Below are 22350 nucleotides of genomic sequence, written 5' to 3'. Positions count from 1 at the left end.
AGGTACATTAGAAATAAATTATAATGTGCACAAAAGACCTTAGCCTAAGGGTAAAGATTTTCTCAAAATTTTGGATTATGGTCCAATTAAGGTTCCTATGGACCAATAAGATTAATCCAAATTCAGGAAGGAGATAAACTAAAGAATAAAAGAAAAACCCCCCAAAAATGAGTAAATGCTCACATAAGATGAAGAGTGGACTAAGGACCAAAGAAAACAATTAAAAAATTAAATTTTGACACCTTAGAGTGGGGATCTCTCCTCATGAAGTAGGCACCTTTTTCTCATCAATATCCCCAATTTTTAATCAATAAAATGAGATATTTCATCTCTCCTCTCTCCTAATTCAAGTCTAGTTCCAAAAAGTGAGCTGAACTGACCCAAAAATGGTCAAAATTTGACCAAATTGATCTGGAAAATTTTAGAATCAGTTTGCTTGGTTAGAGGCTCACTTTTTCATATAAATAGAAGCCTCCCCCTTTGTAAAAGCTTTGTTACTCTACTCTTGCCCTGAGCCATCTACATTGAATTATTTAATAATTCAATTGTTTTTGGCCTAATCCTCTCCATAGTGAATTGGTGGCCACTCTTGCTTCAAACAAGAGTAGAGCCCTCAATCCCTCAAGCCAAAAAAGAGCTTACAAGCTCCATGTAAGCTAATTTTCTTACTTGTTTAATGAAAAATCTATGGTTTTCTTAAATTTTATGTTTTGCAAATGTTTGAATTAAATTCAAATGCTATGCCTTTGATAAAAATGCCACCCCCTTCTCTTCTTTACATTCCAACCTTTGTCAATGCTAGAAAGATTAACTAAGGGATTAATTAAACTCCTATTGTTTACTCTCCTGAATTTAGAAAATTGTGTAGATTAGAGTTCTATAAATCTAATTTGGATTAATTTAAGTTAAATAAAGAATGATAAAAATAAAAAATGGTCAGCCATACAAAGGAGGTTATGGCAAAATTTTCCAGAATTTTATGGAAAAGAAAGTTTGGTTTTATGTTATTCCAAAAGAGTAATTCCCACCATTTTTACATCTAAAAGAAATATTCTAATTACTCCATGTACATATTCACCTATAAATATGCATGGATATCACTGATATTAAATATTAAAATTGATTTCTATGCATAGAAAGATAGATAATGGAAATTTTTTTATTATAAAAGTGTTATTCTCATTAAATTTGATTTTTATGCTTAGAAAGATGCATAATGGAAATTTTTTTATTATAAAAGTGTTGTTCTTATTAAATTTGATTTTTATGCATAGAAAGATGCATAAAGGAATTTTTTTATTACAAAAGTGTTATTCTTATTAAATTTGATTTTTATTCATAGAAAGATGCATAAAGGAATTTTTTTATTACAAAAGTGTTATTCCTATTAAATTTGTTTTTTATGCATAGAAAGATGCATAAAGGAATTTTTTTATTACAAAAGTGTTATTCTTATTAAATTATATTTTTATGCGTAGAAAGATGCATAAAGAAAATTTTTTATTACAAAAGTGTTATTCTTATTAAATTTGAGTTTTACGCATAGAAAGATGCATAAAGGAATTTTTTTATTATAAAAGTGTTATTCTTATAAAAATTGATTTTTATGCATAAAGCAATTATTTTTTATATATAAAAGTGTTATTTCCATTGAAGTTGATTTTTATGCATAAACAGATTCATAAAGAATTTTTATATCAAAATTAGAATTCTCTTAAATTCTATGTTTAAACTCTATGAGTATTTGATAAATGAATTATTAAATACTCTAAGAGAGAAATTTCTATCGTTTTATATTCACACCGATTCTAAAAAGAAAATTCAAGAAATCTATCAAGATCGAAATATTCAATTAAATGATTAATTTATTCCTCATGGGAATTCATAACTAATTTAGAAATCAGTTAAGTGAATATTCCAAAGAAAGAAATTCAGTAAAATAGTAACTGAATTATCAAACCTTTTCGAGAAAGATAGTTCAGGAAAAATCTCATCTGACTCGAACCTTGAATCAGACTATGATCAAGACCAAACTCTTTCGTCAGTTTTGAGGAAAGAAGATGTGACCAGTTTAGAAAAATACACTCAAAACTCCCGCTAGATCTGAAACTAAGTTTGAGACCCTTCGAATTGATTTGTGGATCAAGGTTACAGAATTTGAGGAGTTTTGGTATGAAATTCAGAATTCCGTTCAAGAAGTTTTGGGGATACTGATTCAAGAAATACTCATTGTATTCAAAAGAAAATCAAACTGAAAACTTGCATAGAAACCCTGTTTTCTTAAAGGACTCTTACGCTAGAATGTTGGCGGAGGGAGCATTTGGTATATGTTTTTCTAAGGGAAGTTCGGTTGTAACAGCTAGCCGGGAGTGTTCAAAGGATAGCTCACGCGGCAAAGCCTGCCCAGGTCTTGACCAGCCTTAGTATGGTTGAAAAATGGTGCACTTCCGGGTAACGATGGATGAGGGCCGACGAAGCGGTCCCTGAGTGAAGTGCCAGGACACCTAAGGAGGATCCTGGAGGGTTCTGACCAGGCAATACACGGGCTCGTGGTGCCTAGAACACCCATGCATATGTCGTGGAAGATATGTATGATGGACGAAATGATTATTGTAATCTGTTACTGGATCTTGTTGCTTGCCCAGGTCTTGATGACTAGCCTTAGTATGGTTGAAAAATGGTGCGCTTTCGGTAACGATGGACGAGGCCCGACGAAGCGATCCCTGAGTGAAGTGCCAGGACACCTAAGGAGGATCCTGGAGGGTTCTGACCAGGGAATGCACGGGCTCACGGTGCCTAGGACACCCATGCGTATGTCGTGGAAGATATGTATGATGGACGAAATGATTATTGTAATCTATTTACAAAATATTCAATTAAATGATTAATTTATTCCTCATGGAAATTCATAACTAATTTAGAAATCAGTTAAGTGAATATTCCAAAGAAAGAAATTTAGTAAAATAGTAACTGAATTATCAAAACTTTTCGAGAAAGATAGTTCACAAAAAATCTCATCTGACTCGAATCTTGAATCAGACTATGACCAAGACCAAACTCTTTCGTGAGTTTCGAGGAAAGAAGATGTGACCAGTTTAGAAAAATACACACAAAACTCTCGCAAAATCTGAAACTAAGTTTGAGACCCTTCGAATTGATTTGTGGATCAAGGTTACAAAATTCGAGGAATTTTGGTATGAAATTTAGAATTCCATTCAAGAAGTTTTGGGGATACTGATTCAAGAAATACTCATTGTATTCAAAAGAAAATCAAACTGAAAACTTGCATAGAAACCCTGTTTTCTTAAAGGACTGTCTTACGCTAGAATGTTGGAGGGGGCATTTGGTATATGTTTTTCTAAGGGAAGTTCGGTTGTGACACCTAGCCGGGAGTGTTCAAAGGATAGCTCACACAGCAAAGCCTGCCCAGGTCTTGACCAGCCTCAGTATGGTTGAAAAATGGTGCGCTTCTGGTAACGATGGAAGAGGGCCGATGAAGCGGTCCCTGATGAGTGAAGTGCCAGGACACCTAAGGAGGATCCTGGTGGAGGGTTCTGGCCAGGCAATACACGGGCTCATGGTGCCTAGGACACCCATGCGTATGTCGTGAAAGATATGTATGATGGACGAAATGATTATTGTAATCTGTTACTAGATCTCGTTGCCTGTTGACCATCCTCAGCATGGTTGAAAAATGGTGCACTTCCGGTAACGATGGACGAGGGTCGACGAAGCGGTCCCTGAGTGAAGTGCCAGGGCACCTAAGGAGGATCCTGGAGGGTTCTGATCAGGCAATGCACAAGCTCATGGTGCCTAGGACACCCATGCGTATGTCGTGGAAGATATGTATGATGGACCAAATGATTATTGTAATCTGTTACGAAATATTCAGTTAAATGATTAATTTATTCCTCATGGGAATTTGTAACTAATTTATAAATCAGTTAAGTGAATATTCCAAAGAAAGAAATTCAATAAAATAGTAACTGAATTATCAAACCTTTTCGAGAAAGATAGTTTTAGGAAAAATCTCATCTGACTCGAACCTTGAATCAGACTATGACCAAGACCAAACTCTTTCATCAGTTTCGAGGAAAGAAGATGTGACCAGTTTAGAAAACTACACTCAAAACTCTCGTCAAATCTGAAACTAAGTTTGAGACCCTTCGAATTGATTTGTGGATCAAGGTTACAGAATTCGAGGAGTTTTGATATGAAATTCAGAATTCCGTTCAAGAAGTTTTGGGGATATTGATTCAAGAAATACTCATTGTATTCAAAGGAAAATCAAACTGAAAACTTGCATAGAAACCCTGTTTTCTTAAAGGACTGTCTTACGCTAGAATGTTAGAGGGAGCATTTGGTATATGTTTTTCTAAGGGAAGTTCGGTTGTAAAAGGATAGCTCACGCGGCAAAGCCTGCCCAGGTCTTGACCAGCCTCCTCAGTATGGTTGAAAAATGGTGCGCTTTCGATAATGAAGGACGAGGGCCAACGAAGCGGTCCCTGAGTGAAGTGCCAGGACACCTAAGGAGGATCTTGGAGAGTTATGACCAGGCAATGCACGGGCTCGCAGTGCCTAGGACACCCATGCGTATGTCGTGGAAGATATGTATGATGGACGAAATGATTATTGTAATCTGTTACTGGATCTCATGCTGATGACCAGCTAGTCTCAACGGAGAGTCCAAAGTGATACTATTTTTTTGAGAAACAAGAGACTCGATAGAAATTTTGAGTTATGATATCTGTAACCAATAACTGTTTGCCAATGGATTATTTTATATGTTAAAGTTTTAAAGAGGAGTGTGTGCGTATCTGTATTCGAAAGCAAAAGTTAAGAAAGGCATTCAATTATGGGTGGGTGAGTAATGTGTGGTTCTACCGATTCCAGTGGTTGGGTGGTGGCTAACTTATGGGCCAGATGGGGTTAGGCTGGAATCAGTGGAGTTTTAATAATTAAATTGAAATAATAGGAATATGCTTAGAATTCGAGTAGTTAAATAAAAACCTGAAGAATTTCCTCAAATGATTAGATCAACGATTGCCTGATTTTGGTTAGGAAAATAGCGTTGATTTTTTCAATTTAGTGATAGTTTTCCTTCTATCTAGTTTAATCAGATGAAGGATAGTTTAGTCTCTTGACCCCGTTAGAAAATTCGTTAAGAAAATCAAAAAGGTGGAATCGCCCCCATTTTTCAGGCAAGGGAAATTTTTTTGGTTTCGGTTTCGGAATGACCACGAGATTAGTCTCGTGTCCGGACATTCAAGGGCGAGACCCCGAGTGGGAAACCCTGCCCCCCGCACAAGAAGAAGCTATTGAAAAGATGCAGGGGAGAAGAGAGCTTGAGCTCTCTTCTCCCCTGCAAGAGCTTAAGCTCTTGCAAGCACACACACACTCACAAAACCCTAAAAGAGAACACACAAGGTGAGAGGCTGAAAATCTTCTTCACCAACACTCAACACACCATATACAAAGATAAGAGTACACACATATGAAAAGGTACTCAACCAAATACATACTAGGGTTCTCTATAGTGTGAACCCAACTAAATGAGCTAGCGCTATAACTATGCTAGTCTCTAGAATGGCTGTCACATAGCTTGTCATCCCACTGGCCGCATATCACCCATGATCTCACCAACCATGCCAGTGGTGTAAGCATGGGGCCTATCCCCCAGGCTTCATTAGTGTCCATCGCCTCACTAGATGAGCTCGATATCTCAACACTCATGTACACCAAGCAAAGCCCTGAATCTGCGGAGCTTCTCTGTACCCAACGCTTTGGTGAAGATGTCAGCGACCTGATCCTATGTACTGACATAAACAAGGTCAATGTCTTTTGCCAAAACCTTCTCTCTGACAAAATGGTAGTGGACCTCTATATGCTTCGTGTGTGAGCATGAAAAATTGGGTTCCTGGCCAACTGTATACTGCTAATGTTGTCACAGAAAATGACAACTTGTCTATCCACTGATAGACCCAAATCTGCAAGTAGCTTTCTCAACCAAGCTACCTCACATTCTGCCACAGCAGCACCTCTGTACTTGGCCTCTGTACTCGATAGAGCAAAGAAAACATGAAGCCACTAGTAGATCTTCTATCTGAGATACTACTAGCCCAATCAGCATCTGTGTACCCATGTACACATATCTCTATCCCAGTTTCATAAAATAGTCCACAATGCAAAGTAGACCTCACATACTCAGTATGCGTCTCAATGCATCCAAATGCGACTTCCGTGGAACCTACATAAACTAACTCACCAACCCAAAAACATAGCTCAAATCTGGTCTGCTGGTGATTGTCATGTAGATCAAGCTTCCTACTATGCGCCTATAAAAAGTAGGATCCTCCAAAATCTCTCATGAATCTGCACTCAACTTGCCATTCTGATCCAATGGCACTGAGATAGGCTTACAGCCTGTCATACCAACTTGGACAACGTGTCCAAGCCATACTGTCTCTGCAGGAAGGTGTATATGTTGCAACCACCTGATTATGAGGATGTTAGTCACCCCCTGAGCATGTTTGCAGGTTGAAGAAAGCCTTGTATGGCTTAAACAGATCCTCATCAAGGCTCATCTCTGAGCCACTAGACTCTCCATCAACATGAGAATGCCCTGCAGAAATGTCAGGCATACTAAGGCGCTCAACCACTTTCTCTTTGCCTTTATGTGATGTACTAATCACATTTGCAGGATTGGTATTATGACGCAGCCTGCCACTCCATGGTCTATCAATTGAACCACTAGATGAGGACTCTCCTGGTCCACTCAAAGACTGTGATTGCTGACTTGCATTCTGTGCAACCACATTTCCACTCACATTAGCCCCAACAGCTTCTTTTTGAGCAGCATACCAACTGCTCATCTCATCAAAAACAACATCCCTGCTTACCCTCAACTCACGTGTAGCAGGGTTATACCACATGTATCCCTTTTGCTCAAGGGAATACCCAATAAACACACATTTTTTAACTTTTAGATCCAGCTTAGTTCTCAGCTCATCTGGCACATGCACATATGCAATGCATCCAAAGACTTTCAGATGAGACAAATCAGTTTTTTTGCCAGTAAACCTCTCCTTTGGAGTTACATCATGTATGGTTGCAGTTGGAGTCCTATTCATGATGTAAACTATTCTATAAATAGCCTCAATCCAATAGCTATGCAGCATATTCTTCTCTCCCATCAATGCTCGTGCAATCTCAGCAATGTGCCTATTTTTTCGCTCAGCAACTCCATTTTGCTGCGGAGTGTATCTGCATGTAAACTGTCTCCGAATACTATTCTTCTTCAAAAATTCAGAGAACTCATTGGAGAAGTACTCTCCCCCTCCATCTGACCTTAGGCACTTTACATATTTCCCTGTTTGCTTTTCAACCACCATAACTCTGAAATTCTGAAAGTGAGTGAACACCTCACCCTTCTCCTTCATGAAGTATACCCACACTTTCCTTGTGTGGTCATCAATAAATGCCACATAATACCTGCAGCCTACCATAGACATGGTCTTCGTAGGACATCTGAATGCACAACATCTAGTGCATTTCTGCTCACATTTTTGCTACGTGGAAATACATGTTTTGTTTGCTTTCCAAATTGGCATGCTTCACATATTCTCTGCATACCTTCAACTTTAAATTTTGGCAGCCCTGTCACAATTTCTTTAGTCTGCATAGACTTCATTCTCTGCACATTCACATGTCCAATTCTTTTATGCCAAATGTCTATGTCTGCAACAATTCCTGAACCATTTGCAAACATTGCAGCACTCACTTCAGGCCTGTTTACATTCGCGATGTAAACATTCTGCCCACTCTGTTTCCTTTTGCAACCAACCTGCACTTGTCTTTAAAGTCTTCAACATAACAACCATCAGGATTAAACCGAACCTGCAAATCCTGCTCAATCATTTGCCCAACTGAAACCAGATTCTTTGTTATGTTCGGAACATCAAGTACATCTGCAAGGTACTTCACTTTGCCATCCTGCATAGACAATGGCACATCTCCAACATGGGCAATTGGATGAGCATTGTCATCCCCTGTTTCCACAAAACCTGGTCTTTCAAGGTTTTTCATCTCCTTGAACCACTCCCCATGACTTGTCATGTGGTTCAAAGCACTTGGATCAACGTACATATATCATCTTTATGTACTGTTTCAACATTTTCAGACATGGCATTAATGACATGCTGCATAACAAACAACCTTTCATTATCCTCATTATTTCTGCTCGAGGATGCATAGTTGTTTTGCTGCAATTTCCCATTTTGTATGTCAGCTTGCTTCTTATAATAATCTGCCTGCACATGTCCAAGCTTACCACAATAAAAGCATCCACGTGTATCATTATACTGCCTTTGCCAATTTCCACGACCTCTTTGACTCCCCCTGCCTCTGAATTGGCCTCTTCCACCTATGTGTTGTTGTTGTTGTTGTTGTGAATTCTAGGACTATTGTTATTGCTGCTGGCTGGCCATAATTCTGGTTACCTATTCGGCCACCTCCTTGACCACGTCCATGGCCTCCTCTACCTCGTCCTCTTCCTGAATTTGTGTAGAAGGCCTATTGCTCTGAACTGTTTTTGTTTTGTGAAGACTATTGGTCTTCACCCAAGCTCTTCTCTTCTATAATCAACATAGATACCAAATCTGTAAAATTGGGAATGTTTTCTCGAGTCTGAATCGATGTCTTGAACGCCTTGTATTGTGACCTGAGACCACGTAACAGACTTCCACCTATCATCATCATCTACTGAAACACCAATAGATGCAAGGGATTCCACAATACCCTTTATCTTCAATGCATAGTCATTCAGACACTCTCTTTTTCTCCACAGTATGAAGTTCATTCTTCAACTGTATCTTTCGTGCCTTGGTATTTGTGTCATAGAGTTTTACCAAGGTGTCCCACGCCTCCTTGGGGGACTTGGCATCCTGTATGTGCCCAATCATGGTGTCTTGTATACTAATAGAGAGCCAATACATAACTTTTCAAGCTCCTTGGTTCCAATACTTAAACTCTTTCATATCTATAGCACTCAGATTGATCTCCGGTATCTCCGGTGCCTCTTCATGCTCACCTTCTATGTAGTCCCAATAACCCTTTTCCATTAGGAAATTCGTCAACTTGAACCTCCAAGCATGGAAGTTATTCTTATCAAGCTTCTCAGCAACAATTTGGTTTATGCCATCATTTGACATCTTGTTAGACACACAAATTCACCAAAAACAGCACTCTGGTTTGTCCTGTGCAACAAACTGCTATATTTTCTGTGCGGCGGTACTGTAGTACACTCAAATGTCACAACCAGTGACCTCAATAAGCATACATACACCCAATGGCAACTGTTGACTTTCTTGCAGCACACACAATGTCTGCACAACCAATCTGTCTTCCTGCAGTTCTTAAAACAGAGTTCTGGAGAGAATCGATGACTTACCCGCAGTGCTCGAAATCGCCTACTTTCTGAAAAACGGAGGTCGTAACGCGCCCGAAACGCGTTTTCGACCAGAAAAATGTAGTTCGATAGGACACTATAGTTGCCCTATAGCTTTACTCCCGCGAAGAAAGCTCCTCAATCAGAGATCGTTTGCCGTGCCTCCCGTAGAGCTCCCGACAAGGGTGTAGTCGCCAACACAAATAGGGAAGAGTAGTTGAAGCTCTTACCCTCGTGCCACTTCCTGTGCTTCTCTTGCTTGCAGCTCAGCCCTTAGCATGAACCAGGCTCTAATACCATGAAAAGATGCAGGGAAGAAGAGAGCTTGAGCTCTTGCAAGGAGACACACACTCACAAAACCCTAAAAGAGAATACACAAGGTGAGAGGCTGAAAATCTTCTTCACCTTCACTCAACACTCAACACACCATAATAAGAGTACACACATATGAAAAGGTACTCAACCAAATACATACCGTTCTCTATAGTGTAAACCCAACTAAATGAGCTAGCGCTATAACTATGCCAATCTAGAATGGCTCTCACATAGCCTGTCATCCCACTGGCCACATATCACCCATGATCTCACCAACCATGCTAGTGGTGTAAGTGTGGGACCTATCCCCCCCAGGCGGGTCATCAGTGTCCACCACCTCACTAGATGAGCTCGATATCTCAACAGCTACTTCCGCTGCTAGCAACCGGGAATCCGGTGCGCGGAGGAGGGGGCAGAGGGGTTTCACAATTTTCAATAGAGATCTTGGAAAATCTAACCTTTAAAAATGAAATCTGGCCATATGGTCACATTGTCCTCATAATTATCTGTCCTTGGGTCATTAAATCAAGTAAAAATACATAAGTTTTGTTACAAAGATGTGATGTACAATAAAAACTACTCTTTTTATATACCTTCAAAATATATAATAATTAATTTAAAATAGAAAGTACATGTAAAAATTACTCAATAAATCAAGTTAAGATCACTACATACCTTTCTTGTGTGCAAAGTGGGGATGGAATTGGAGTTAAAACAAGAAAGTTATTAACATTTTATGATCATGTTGTCTACCTGTTCAACTTTGGGAAAAATTAAACTTGTGAATTTTGCCCGAATAGTAGGTAAGAGATATAATCTTACTTTTTGATTTCGAGACTTATAGATTGATAATAATAGTAATTTAATAAATTTTACAAGGCAATGGTGTAGTAAATATCCTCGAAGGTCTAATTTATAACCTTTTACCTTTAGTTTAATGTATCAACTTTGTGGGTATATGCATGATAAGGTGGTACACTTTCTGTGCTTTAAAGTAGGGAAATAAGAACCTTAGTCACATTAGAAAGGAAGGTAGAAATTATAAATTAGCAAAGGTGAAATTCTAATCATGCAAATTACAAAGTAGTGAAATAAGAACCTTAGTCAGATTAGAAAGGTAGGTATAAATTATAAATAAAAAAATGTGAAATTATAATCATGCAAATTATAAACTACAAGTTACGTTCACACCAGGCCCTACCCACTCCTTGTTCCTAATTCCCTCTCCTAGATTTTGTGCAATCTTCTAAGATCCTATTATGCTGCAAAGGGATCTCACAAGGGAGAACCACTGTGTGGAAAGGGTAATTTTCATGGAGAAAGGGCATACCATGACTCTAATGTAGGAAGGCTTTCTCTCAAGGAAAAACAGATGGAGAAGAGTAGCAAATCATAGTCAAGTAAGTTGATTCTCTCTCTCTCTCTCTCTCTCTCTCTCTCTCTCTCTCTCACACACACACACACACATAGAGTACATGCTATTGGTCCATCTCTCTCTCTCTCTCTCTCTCTCTCTCTCTCTCTCACACACACACACACACACACACACACACACACACACACAGAGTACATGCTATTGGTCATCTCTCTCTCTCTCTCTCTCTCTCTCTCTCTCTCTCTCTCTCTCTCTCTCTCTCTCTCTCTCTCTCTCTCTCTCACACACACACACACACACACACACATAGAGTACATGCTATTGGTTATCTCTCTCTCTCTCTCTCTCTCTCTCTCTCTCTCTCTCTCTCTCTCTCTCTCTCTCTCTCTCACACACACACACACACACATATTCACTTTCTTATTAAATCTATTTTTTGGATGTATTAAACCTCTTATGCATCGTAAATGTAATTATTACATCACACGTTTGTAAATGTTCATGTAATGTAGGTAACTGTTTATCTAATGTTGCAAATATTTATTTTTTATATTTCAAGAGTTCCACGAGGAGTATGGCCTTAGCCTCACAAGTGAAAACCCATGTAGGCTTGATAATGCTGATGTCCCGAATATGACATGGCTTACTGTCTTCAAAGAGGTCCTGAAAGGGGCCTTGAAGATCCATGTCAAATTGGTTTAGGAGGAGTTTTATGAGGCATTGTGATGCTCTTGCATCACAAGCTCGACCAAGACACCCCGACAAATTACGAAGTCCCCCTAAACTTTGGTAGTGGTTTTTCACTCAAAAATTTATTTTCCATGGAGAGTCTTTCGAAAAAGGAAGAAAAAGATCATATGGGCTTAGTTTGCACAGTGTCATGGATAATGTAATCCAAAAAGGCATGCTTAAGAAGAAGATTAATAGGTAGAAATTGATAAATGGTAGCACCATTAACAAGGAGCATCTTTAGCCTTATACCATGGCCAAAGGGGTACACATAGCTTGGAGAGTAGTGAAGGGGCTTTGCTCTCTTTGTCAGAATCTTGGGGGGCTCAATTAAAATATATAAGTCTAAAGCATGCGATCATTAGCAGGGGTTATTTTAACCAATATTTTGAGAAAAATTTACAAAAATCTACTTACATAAGAGGGTTTTAAATAGCATTTTGGGGAAAAAAACCCGTAAGTTTATAAAGAAAAATGGCTCATTTTATTAAGTCAATATTCACAAAAATAGGTAATTTTTAATACCCTTTGAATGCACGTTATATGTAGGTCTTCCTAAAAGTACACCCTCGAGGTCAGGATATACGTAGCCTCATCATGCTCTCTTTGTCGAGATATGTCATAGCAGCCTCATCATGCCGACCGGGGGTTTTTCTCTCCTTGTAAAGGACATGCTAGCAGCATCATCTCATGCGCCTACACTTCATACCGAGCTTGGTGAGCGTATTTAGAATATGTGTGTGAATATATAAACATACACACACACACACACACACACATACATACATACATAGGAAAAATCAACTCGTCGCACCAATTGGGGAAAGCATAACTTCAAGCATGTTGATGAGGAGGGATAACAAGATCACCCACATTGTCTGCATGGATTTTCTGTGAAAAAATGCTAGGAAAGAAGCACCATGCGCACTGGTGCTAGAAAGCAATATGAAATAGTGATTATATTGTGAGAAAACTCTAGAAAGCACAACCAATTCCAAAAAGTAACATTTATACAGTGATATGCTATATATCAGGCTGCTAAAAAGCAATACTTAGTTCCTTTAAAAATGGATTTGCATGATTAAATACCATGGAGATCCTCTAAGAAACACTCCATAGTTACTAAGTAGCAATTTTGCTTTGTGGAAAGCACTAAAGGAGGATGGAGAAAATCCCTTCTATAGAATTGAATCCTTAATAGACAAGGAGAAAACCTTGAAATACACATAAAGGAGTTAAATATCCAATGGCATGCTATTGTATATTTCTTCGTGCACTTCCGATGAAAGCCAAAACATATTGTTGACACCCTCCAAACATATTGTTGACACCCTCCACATGTGTCATAGGGATTTTAATTGCTCTCACAAGATGCGAATACAAGAAAGCTAGAGATTCAGTATCAAGAAGGTTGTACATGCTCGTCCTCCTCTATTTTGCCATAGAGAAGAACCCTTTTGCAATATATGGGCCTACAATAATTACATTTCCCCATCCATGGTTTTATGGTCGTCTATTTAGGAACATTCCACTTGAGAGCATAGAAATGTGAACCTTCATCATTGTCCACTTTAGCATTGACTTCAAGTCTATCTCCTAGCAAAGAGCATCACTTAATGCATCTGGATGACCTACGTAAGTGGGTTCATCAATTTCCTCTTCATCGTTGCTAATTTCATCAGCCCGAGAGATGAGATTGTGATAGTCCCAACTCTCAACATGTGTCCTCCCTTGGATACACCAAGCACTAAAGCATGAAAACTATCTAGTCATAAGTGCTTAGCTGTTATGGGTATCATATGTATTCATATAATGAATGAAGCATGGGGCGCGGGTTCACAATCCCACCTAGTAGTACGCCAAGCACTAAAGCATGAAAACTACCTAGTCATAAGTGCTTAGCTGTTATGGGTATCATATGTATTCACATAATGAATGAAGCATGGGGCACGGGTTCATAATCCCACCTAGTAGTACGGCCCACTTCCCCTTCCTTAATCTCCTAGAAGACTCTTCTTACTTTCCTTTCCTGTAATAAAGGGTAACTATGATGGGCCCCCATGGGAAAAGGTGGCCCTAGAAAAATAACCATATCTACTGCACATTTGAGAGGGGCACCATTTGTCTCTTGACCTTCTCATGTGTAAGTACAACACGTGCCCCATCATGCTTCCCCCTTGCCATGTCGTGAGCAATGATGCTATAGTGCAAACCTTTGATCTTTCAACCATCTATCATGAAATAGGAAGCAGTGTTGAACAAAGAGTGTGTCATGCACCTTATCATCAGAAATAAAAAATGAATGGCCTTCTCTCCATTATTCGACACCCTATAATATGATATGTTCACAAAAATTGTGACTTGGTCTAAATACCAATGCATTGGTTGAAGTTAATTTTTGTCTTTGAATGAATAATTCTTAGCAAAGTCAACCAAAAACACCAGTACATCATTAGGAAACCTTTGAGATCCTTGCAAATCAGTTGCCTACATAGTTCTTTTCTTTTATTTTTCTTCCCTTTTTCATCAGTGTGCCCACTTCCACATCCTTGAAAACCTTCAAAAAAACCTGTAATTTCTCCTCAACGCACCTCTTGTGGGCATAAGGACATCCGCTTTTATGCTACAGTCGTCACATTTTCCCATTACACATTTGTGCATGTGGAAGGTGGATCCAATAGGTTTGGGACACAATGCACACACCCAAAGGCCCATAATACTCTTGTATGCATGTTGGGAAGATTTGCATCTGAGTGTGCCTTTCTGGCCACCTACATTGAACATGTGTATAAGTACACACTAGTCCATGAAGGCCAAACATGTGATGCTACATTTAATTGACCGTATCATGAAGAAAGTCCATTTGAACATTGCATCATGCATGAAACATGCATGATGTAATAAGACGTGTACATATCCTTCAATCTATGCACAAAAAATGGTTTAAGGCAACATTGCTGTATTTTGAGATTTGGGTGCATCCTTGAATTTGCAAAACTCAATTCATCTTTTTTTTCAATTGTCAGTACGTTAAAAAAATTTTGGAGTGCCAAAAAAAGATACATCTACTATGAAGCTCTCATAGCAGTCTCAAGGGGTTTACATAGCATGTGAACTGCTTGAAAGTAGTAAAAACCAACCCACCGACTGAAAAAGCAATATGTGGACTGTTAAAAGGCAATCAAACAAAGTGGTGGGCTATTAAATGTACTAAAGAGTCTGGTTACAAAGTAGTGCAAGCAATGTAGAAACTAAAAAAGCATTCTTGTGACCACTAAAATGGGCATTGTAGAAGCTAAAAAAGCATTCTTGTGACCTCTAAAAAGTAGTCCTGTGATTACTAAAAATCAATCTTGTGATGACTACTAAAATGCAGTCATCATTGACTACTAAAAAACAATATGTAAAGTGTTAAAAGGTAGTTGAAGGAGCCTATGGACTTATAAAAGTACTATAGAGGCTGATTACAAGTACAAAAAGCAGTTGAAACACCATAAAAAGCACTCTAGAAACTACAAAAGTAGACAAAGGAGTTGGTAGGCAACCAAAAAGCCTTGAAAGCAATGTATATACAACATAAAGGATATACTTCTTGAAATATAAAGAATCATTACCTAAATAGCATTACCAAGTTTCCTTAGGTATTACACGCTACTAAGATTCACAATATAACACATAAAAGAAATGTTAACATGTCGAGAACACTAAAAAATAACATCTATTTGACTAGTACATGTAAAAAACCTATGGTTTATCGAGAAGATGAACAGGAGGTGTTTCTTCCTATCCTCTTACAACATACATCTTTCTTATAGGGAGATACTCATGTCTCAAACAATCCAAAATCCCATGCAAACACAACAATAAGGTGCGTTATCACATCTTGAGCTGTTGTCATGACCTTTAAGGTCCTTGGAGAAGGAATTCTAATTTCACAACACAAAAATTAGGGCATAACATATATTTGAACATATTAAAGCACAAAACTTAATAAACCAAATTAAATAAACAAGAGAGATGAAAAATAGAGTAGTGATCACCATCGACACAAGATTGGGTTGAATCTCCCCTAGGATGAGTGTTGCCCTTGTACTATGCACCCATATTAATATGTATTAGAAAAAGCATTGGGTGGAAGCATGTTAACCTGTTACAAAATAACATGTCCATGGACATTGCTATTAACTAGCACAATTTTTTAGCATTACCTCCTCTTTTTGTTTGGCAACATTACCTCCTCTTTTTAAATGGTTATATGAAGAATTGTTTTTTCGTTTTCTTTTGGGTCGTATGGTGGTTACATGGGGTGAAGTGGACCATCCAATGTGCCTCTCTCTCTCTCTCTCTCTCTCTCTCTCTCTCTCTCTCTCTCTCTCTCTCTCTCTCTCTCTCTCTCTCTCTCTCTCTCTCTCTCTCTCTCTCTTGTTGAAGCTCTTACATGCTGTCTCTACACTCGTCCAACTCTAGCTTGTGTGTCTTGTCTGTGTTTTCTTGTCATAGCATTTCTCTCTCTCTCTCTCTCTCTCTCTCTCTCTCTCTCTCTCTCTCTCTTGCTTCTATTCTTTTTTTTCAATTGCTAGATAGTGCATTTCTCTATTTTTCTCCCTCTCTCTTGTCCTCTTCTTTGTAGGCTTCTCACATTGCAAATCATGATCAACAATACGGTTGGATTGTTACAAGAAAATTAACATGGAAAATTAACATGCAGTAATTAGACAGTATGAAGCTTGATAAAAAAAGAGAGCGACGGGCACGAAACAAACTAAAGAGACAGGCTGAAGAAGTGAATAGTGGTGCAGTTGTTGAGGAGCAAAGAAAAAGCAAGATATGCAATGAAATAGTGAAATGCTTCATGGATCAAACAGCAGGAATGGAACGTGAGACCAAGTGGGACATATTCAATCAGATGGTTCAACATCCAATGATCTTGGCACTGCAAGATAAATTATCACGAGAGGAGGCTCAAGTCCAAGCAACCATTGTGGCTAATGTTTGCAACACATTGGCTAGTGTTAAACAGCCAAAATATCTAAGGAGGAGCTATTTCTAAGGAGAAGCACGTTGTCTATGTTGATGAAATCTGATGGGTCTACATCTTGTGATCTACAAGTTTCCAAGATCTCAAGGGTCATTAAGGTTCAAAGGAGCACCTTGTATTCAGCAAGATCTCATTTACATAGTGAATCTCTTGATGATACTACTAGAATGTTCTCATTTGCTACTTGTTGGAAGCAACAACGTACTAGCCCCATTTTTGACCATCTTGTGAATGAGGTCATGTGGAGACCTAGCTGATAATGTTGCAACAACTGACAGAGAGTCAATGGAGGATGTCTCGCGTAGCAAGGTCGGCCGAGGTCTTGACCAGCCTCGGTTCGATTTAAATGGTGAGCTTCCGGTACGGTGGATGAGGGACCAAGGAAGCGGCCTATGAGTGAAGCACTAGTAGGTGACCTGTGAAGGATTCTAGAGGGTGTTGACCATACGGTGCTTGGGCTCTGGGTCACCAAAGATACCCACTCGTGTGTCGGGAAAGATATTGGATCAAGGATTAAGAGTTGTTTTCTGAATTCGGGCATGGATCTAGTTGATTGACCTTGCTGGTCCTCAACGGATGAGTCCATGGATATTTTATATGGATCTGTTGGGTTGATCTTGCTGATCTTCAACAGAGGTTCCATTTTGATTTTTATAAGTGAATATATTGCCAGGTACTATGAGCTAGGAACTATCAAAAAGGCCCTTGAGTGGACAGGTGGTGAGCATTCTAATTGCCAACGATGCCATAGGTACACCAATGAAGGAAAAAAATTAGAAACCTGGGAACTCTTTTCCCTAGTACCCGCAACAAAACCTAACCAAATTCTTAAATGGATCCCATCACTACAGTGGTTGGACGGTTGGCTAACCCACGGGACTCGATGTGGTTAGGCTGGACTGATGGATCCCTAAAATGAGACTCAATTCTATTATGGTACAATAGATGAAGTAAATCTCGGATAAAAATTATTCTGTGGAAAAGAACCAACGGTTGTGCCTCTCAATGAGGAAAAAAGTGTTGGTCTCTATGATCCAAGTGCAAGTATTGTCGTTGATCTGACTATGGGACTTATGGGTTCGGTCGTCAAATCAGCTCAGTTAGTTAAGGCTCTTGACTACGTTAGAGTAAAAATATCCTGGAGGAATCGTTCGTGCTTTCCGGGCGAGGGAAGTTTTTCCGAGTTCGGTTTTGGAAGAACCGAGGGATTAGTCTCTTGTCCGGATATACGTGGGCGAGGCCCCGAGTGAGGGACCCTGCCCCGCGCAAGAAGTGCTACTTTATCTGCTAGTACCCCAGAATTCGTTGCTCGGTGGGGACAGGGATCTTTCAACAACGAGTAAGCAACAATGTGGGTTGTAGTAAGAAACAATGTGGGTTGCACTATCTAATTAGTCACTATTAACATTACTATGAAGTTGCTAATGATTTTCTTGTTTGGTTTTATGCAGGTGGAGTTATTTCAACGATTGAAGGCACAAAATATGTACTACAAAATTCAGCTTCGATCTTTTGAGTTCTTGAAGCCCTTTTTTGTAAGAAAATTGAAGGATTGGAATACATGTTGTTGTATCTATCATGTGCAGATGTGCTATTTGAAGGATTCCTTCAACCAAATGCGCTCTCTCCATAAATCTTCATGACAATGCAAGTGCAATGTTTGCAGTACTTTAGACCTAGGTAGTGCATGCATTGCATCTATTTACACATACAAAAGTGTCACAACACTTTGGGAGTCCATCCTATGCCCAAAACAAGCTGAAGTAATCTTTCACTCGAAAGTGTCTCATAGGCGAATGCAGTAGCTGTGGTGTAAAGAAAGTACCATGTTGTCTGGCAAAGATGGCTGATCAAGAACATATCATTTCTGTGAAGGTATTCAAAAATGTGGAGGTAGATAACAAGCAAGGGAGTAAGAAAAAAAGAAAATATCTTGTATGCATAGAGATGAAATGCAATGAGTTTGTCAAATTCTTAAAGAGTCGGCTATAGTTCTTCATTAAACACAACTATGTGTGTTGCTGGCAAGCCTCACAATTTAAGGAGTGCATTGAGAGATTCCCTAATTATGTAGTTGTGTCAGTTGTGGATTTTGCTAAAAATTACTCTTTTAAGATGCAAAATGAGATCCAGTCTATGCATTGGTATTCCACCCAAGTGACAATATTTGTTCACATCACTTACTACCAAAAGGAGAGGGATGTATTCAAAAAAAATCACTTATTCATTTCAGATGACAAAGTGCATGACACACTTTTTGTGCAACATTGTTTCAGCTTACATGCCAAGTGGTTGAAGGATCGGGGGCTCACACCAAAGCGACATTGGGTTTGGTCAGATGGGGATGCTTCCCAATTCAAGGCTGCTAGACCCTTCTACTTTGTTACAAGGTATGCTTCAATGATGGGTATGGAGATGACTTGGAACTTCTTTGGCAATGGGCTTGGCAAGGGAGAACATGATGGAGCTAGGGCTGTTGTAAAAGAGGACGTTGACGCATGAACAACTAAAGACAGACGGAACAATTTTAAAGTGTGCAGCAAATGTGGTGTCTTTCTTGAATGCCAACTTATCTCATGGAGCTGAAGCTTGCTACCCATCTAATCAAAGAGATGTAGCACGAGTGTTCTGGGAGGTGAAGGTAAAAGATGTGGATAGAAAGAATCAATGGAATTGTTCTAGTATTCCCAATACATGCTTGTTATATGCTATTTGTGGTCATAACCCACATGATACAATTGGACTTGCAAGTAGAACATTGTCTTGCTTTTGTATTATCAGCAAGGACTTTGGAAAAGATGTGCTAATAAAGCACATGTTACATCTTGGGATTTTCATGTCTTAGAACCCTATGACACTTCATCGGAGGAGGAAGATGCCTATGATGAAGCTATCTACGAAGGTCACCATGATGTGCTAAGTGACGCTCTGTGCATTGAAGACAACTTTGCAGTGAATGCTGAGTTTGGTAATGTTGAATGCACGGACTTCTATGTTCTCAAGTGCACTGCAGAAAAAGAAATGGCAGAAGTGAATCATGTTGATGCATGGGGAAATGAAATTGGTAAGGGGTCTTATTTTGTTAAGGGATACTACTATGAACAGACCAGTAGTTATTGCAACATGATTCCAAGAAAAAATGCTCTAGAGGTCATGGTACTCTTGCATCTTGTGCGTTGTATTAAGATACCTATGGAGCCCATTGTAGGAAAGCCTAGAATGTACACTATGGGTTTGGACGTGTACGAGGAAATCTACAACAGTAAGCCATATGAATTTTAAGAATGGGCTCAACTCAGATAGACATACATTTTGCTTATTTTTCTTGTAATGATAGCATTGCTATTTTTTGTCTAATAACTTTTAAGGACTACTAACCATTTCACACAGTTAACTAGCAATGTGTGTTGTACAATTAGAGCCTCTTGTCTGGATGATGCCTTCCTTGTATGTGTGTTCAGCAGAACCGGAAGCCTTGAAGGACTAAAACGTTTCAGGTCAAAAAAGGGACCGAAACGTGTTGGTTACAGTTATGGGAGCTATGCAAGCATGGAAGATACCCAAGCAATATTTGATGTAAGGCATGAGCGGGATGTTGTGTCATGGAGCGCTTTAATAGCTGATCACTCTTAAACAGGGGAATATGGTCTATTAGCTTGTTAACTAGTGGCAATGTTAATTATTAGTGTTCACACTATTAACTAGAAATGTTAGCAATGGTAATTAGCAATGTCAACCATTAATACCAATAATGTAGGTCGGATTTTGCATGCAGACCATATCATTGAGTGAACTAACCAATCCCAAGGCCTTACTGACATTATCAGAGTCAATAGGGCATTCCAATTTGACACCTCTCGCGACGCAAGGGTGGAGAGTAAAGAGGATGTGCAGCAAGCCAAGCCAGTGATACGAACACACAAACCCACTCATGTTCTGGTCTAGAAAATGGCATAAGCAACAAGAGTGTATGCAATGCATGCAACTTGCATTGTGCAACACGCAGAGAATAAGAGAGGGAGAGAGACTTTCTTGATGCAGCCATGGTAGATTTCTTTGCTGTAAGGGGGCAAAACACCGACTTCTTGAGATTTTGTGTCTCACTTTGTGTTTCACGCGTTGTTGACACTGAGGGCTATTTACTACAGGTCTTGCTTCCCGCTTCCTCTTCCCATGGGTCCCCCTCCCCATGTTTGCTTACTCTCAGAAATTCCCAAGGGCCCCACACGAGCTAACTGCACAAAATCATGAAAGGGAGTTCTTCCACCATCAACGTATGGCCATATGAGTATATCAAATTATTAAATGGGAATAAAAGACCTTTTTTATCAATTTATATCAATATATAAAACTTTATATCAATTTATAGTGCTAACAATTTTTGCTAGCAAATTCATGATAACTAACACCTAAAGTGTAACACGTTAACATGCTTCCATCCACTTGCTTTCCAAAAAGATAGTTCCAAAAACAAAGCACAAGTTCTTTTGAGTTTACGAGCATGCAAGCTCTACAAAAATATAGCAAGAATTGATATTAAGTCTCGGGCCTCCCAAAGGTATAAAATACTATTTGGTATGTATAAAGGTATGAGGCCTTAGGCTCACAAAAATATTGATGCCTAAATATGAAACCATAAAAGGTGTTCACTATCTTCCAAAATATCTCATAGTGGTCCAAGGTCCAAGACACAACAATAAGGTGCAATATAACATCTTGAGCCATTATCAGGACTTTTAAGACCCTTGGAGGAGGAACTATAATTTCTCAACACAAAAATTAGAGCATAACATATATCTGCACATATTAAAGCATAAACCTTAATAACCAAAATTAAATAAACAAGAGAGATGAAAAATAGAGTAGAGATCACCGTCGACACAAGATTGGGTTGAATCTCCCCTAGGATGGGTGTGGCCCGTATACCACTCACCCATATTTATATGTATTAGAAAAAACGCTTACTTTCCAAAAACAAAGCACAAGTTCTTTTGAGTTTATGAGCGTGCAAGCGCTATAAAAATATAGCAAGCATTAATATAAAGTCTTGGGCCTACCAAAAGTATAAAATCATATTTGGTATGTATAAAGCTATGAGGCCTTAATTGGGCCTTAACCTTACAAAAATATTGATGCCTGAATATGAAACCATAAAAGGTATTCACTGTCTTCCAAAATATCTCATAGTGGTCCAATACATGTTCCACCCATGATTAAGACATAATCCACCACTCAATCATTGCCTTCATCCAAAATAATATTGGGTAGTGCACATAGCTAATCAAACACATTAATCTTGACATATCATACCAGTGCACACAGTTAATTAAACATATTAATCTTGGTAGACATCATACCAGTACACACAACTTGATTAAACACATTAATCCTGGTAGGTGATATAAATAAAAGGTGGATCCAAAATAAAATAAAATAATGGGCGTCCCC

The sequence above is a fragment of the Cibotium barometz genome, chromosome 2, assembly GCF_041138505.1.
Source record: "Cibotium barometz isolate CiBa-2024 chromosome 2, ASM4113850v1, whole genome shotgun sequence".
Lineage (NCBI taxonomy): Eukaryota > Viridiplantae > Streptophyta > Polypodiopsida > Cyatheales > Cibotiaceae > Cibotium > Cibotium barometz.
Note: the sequence above shows the minus strand (reverse complement) of the source record.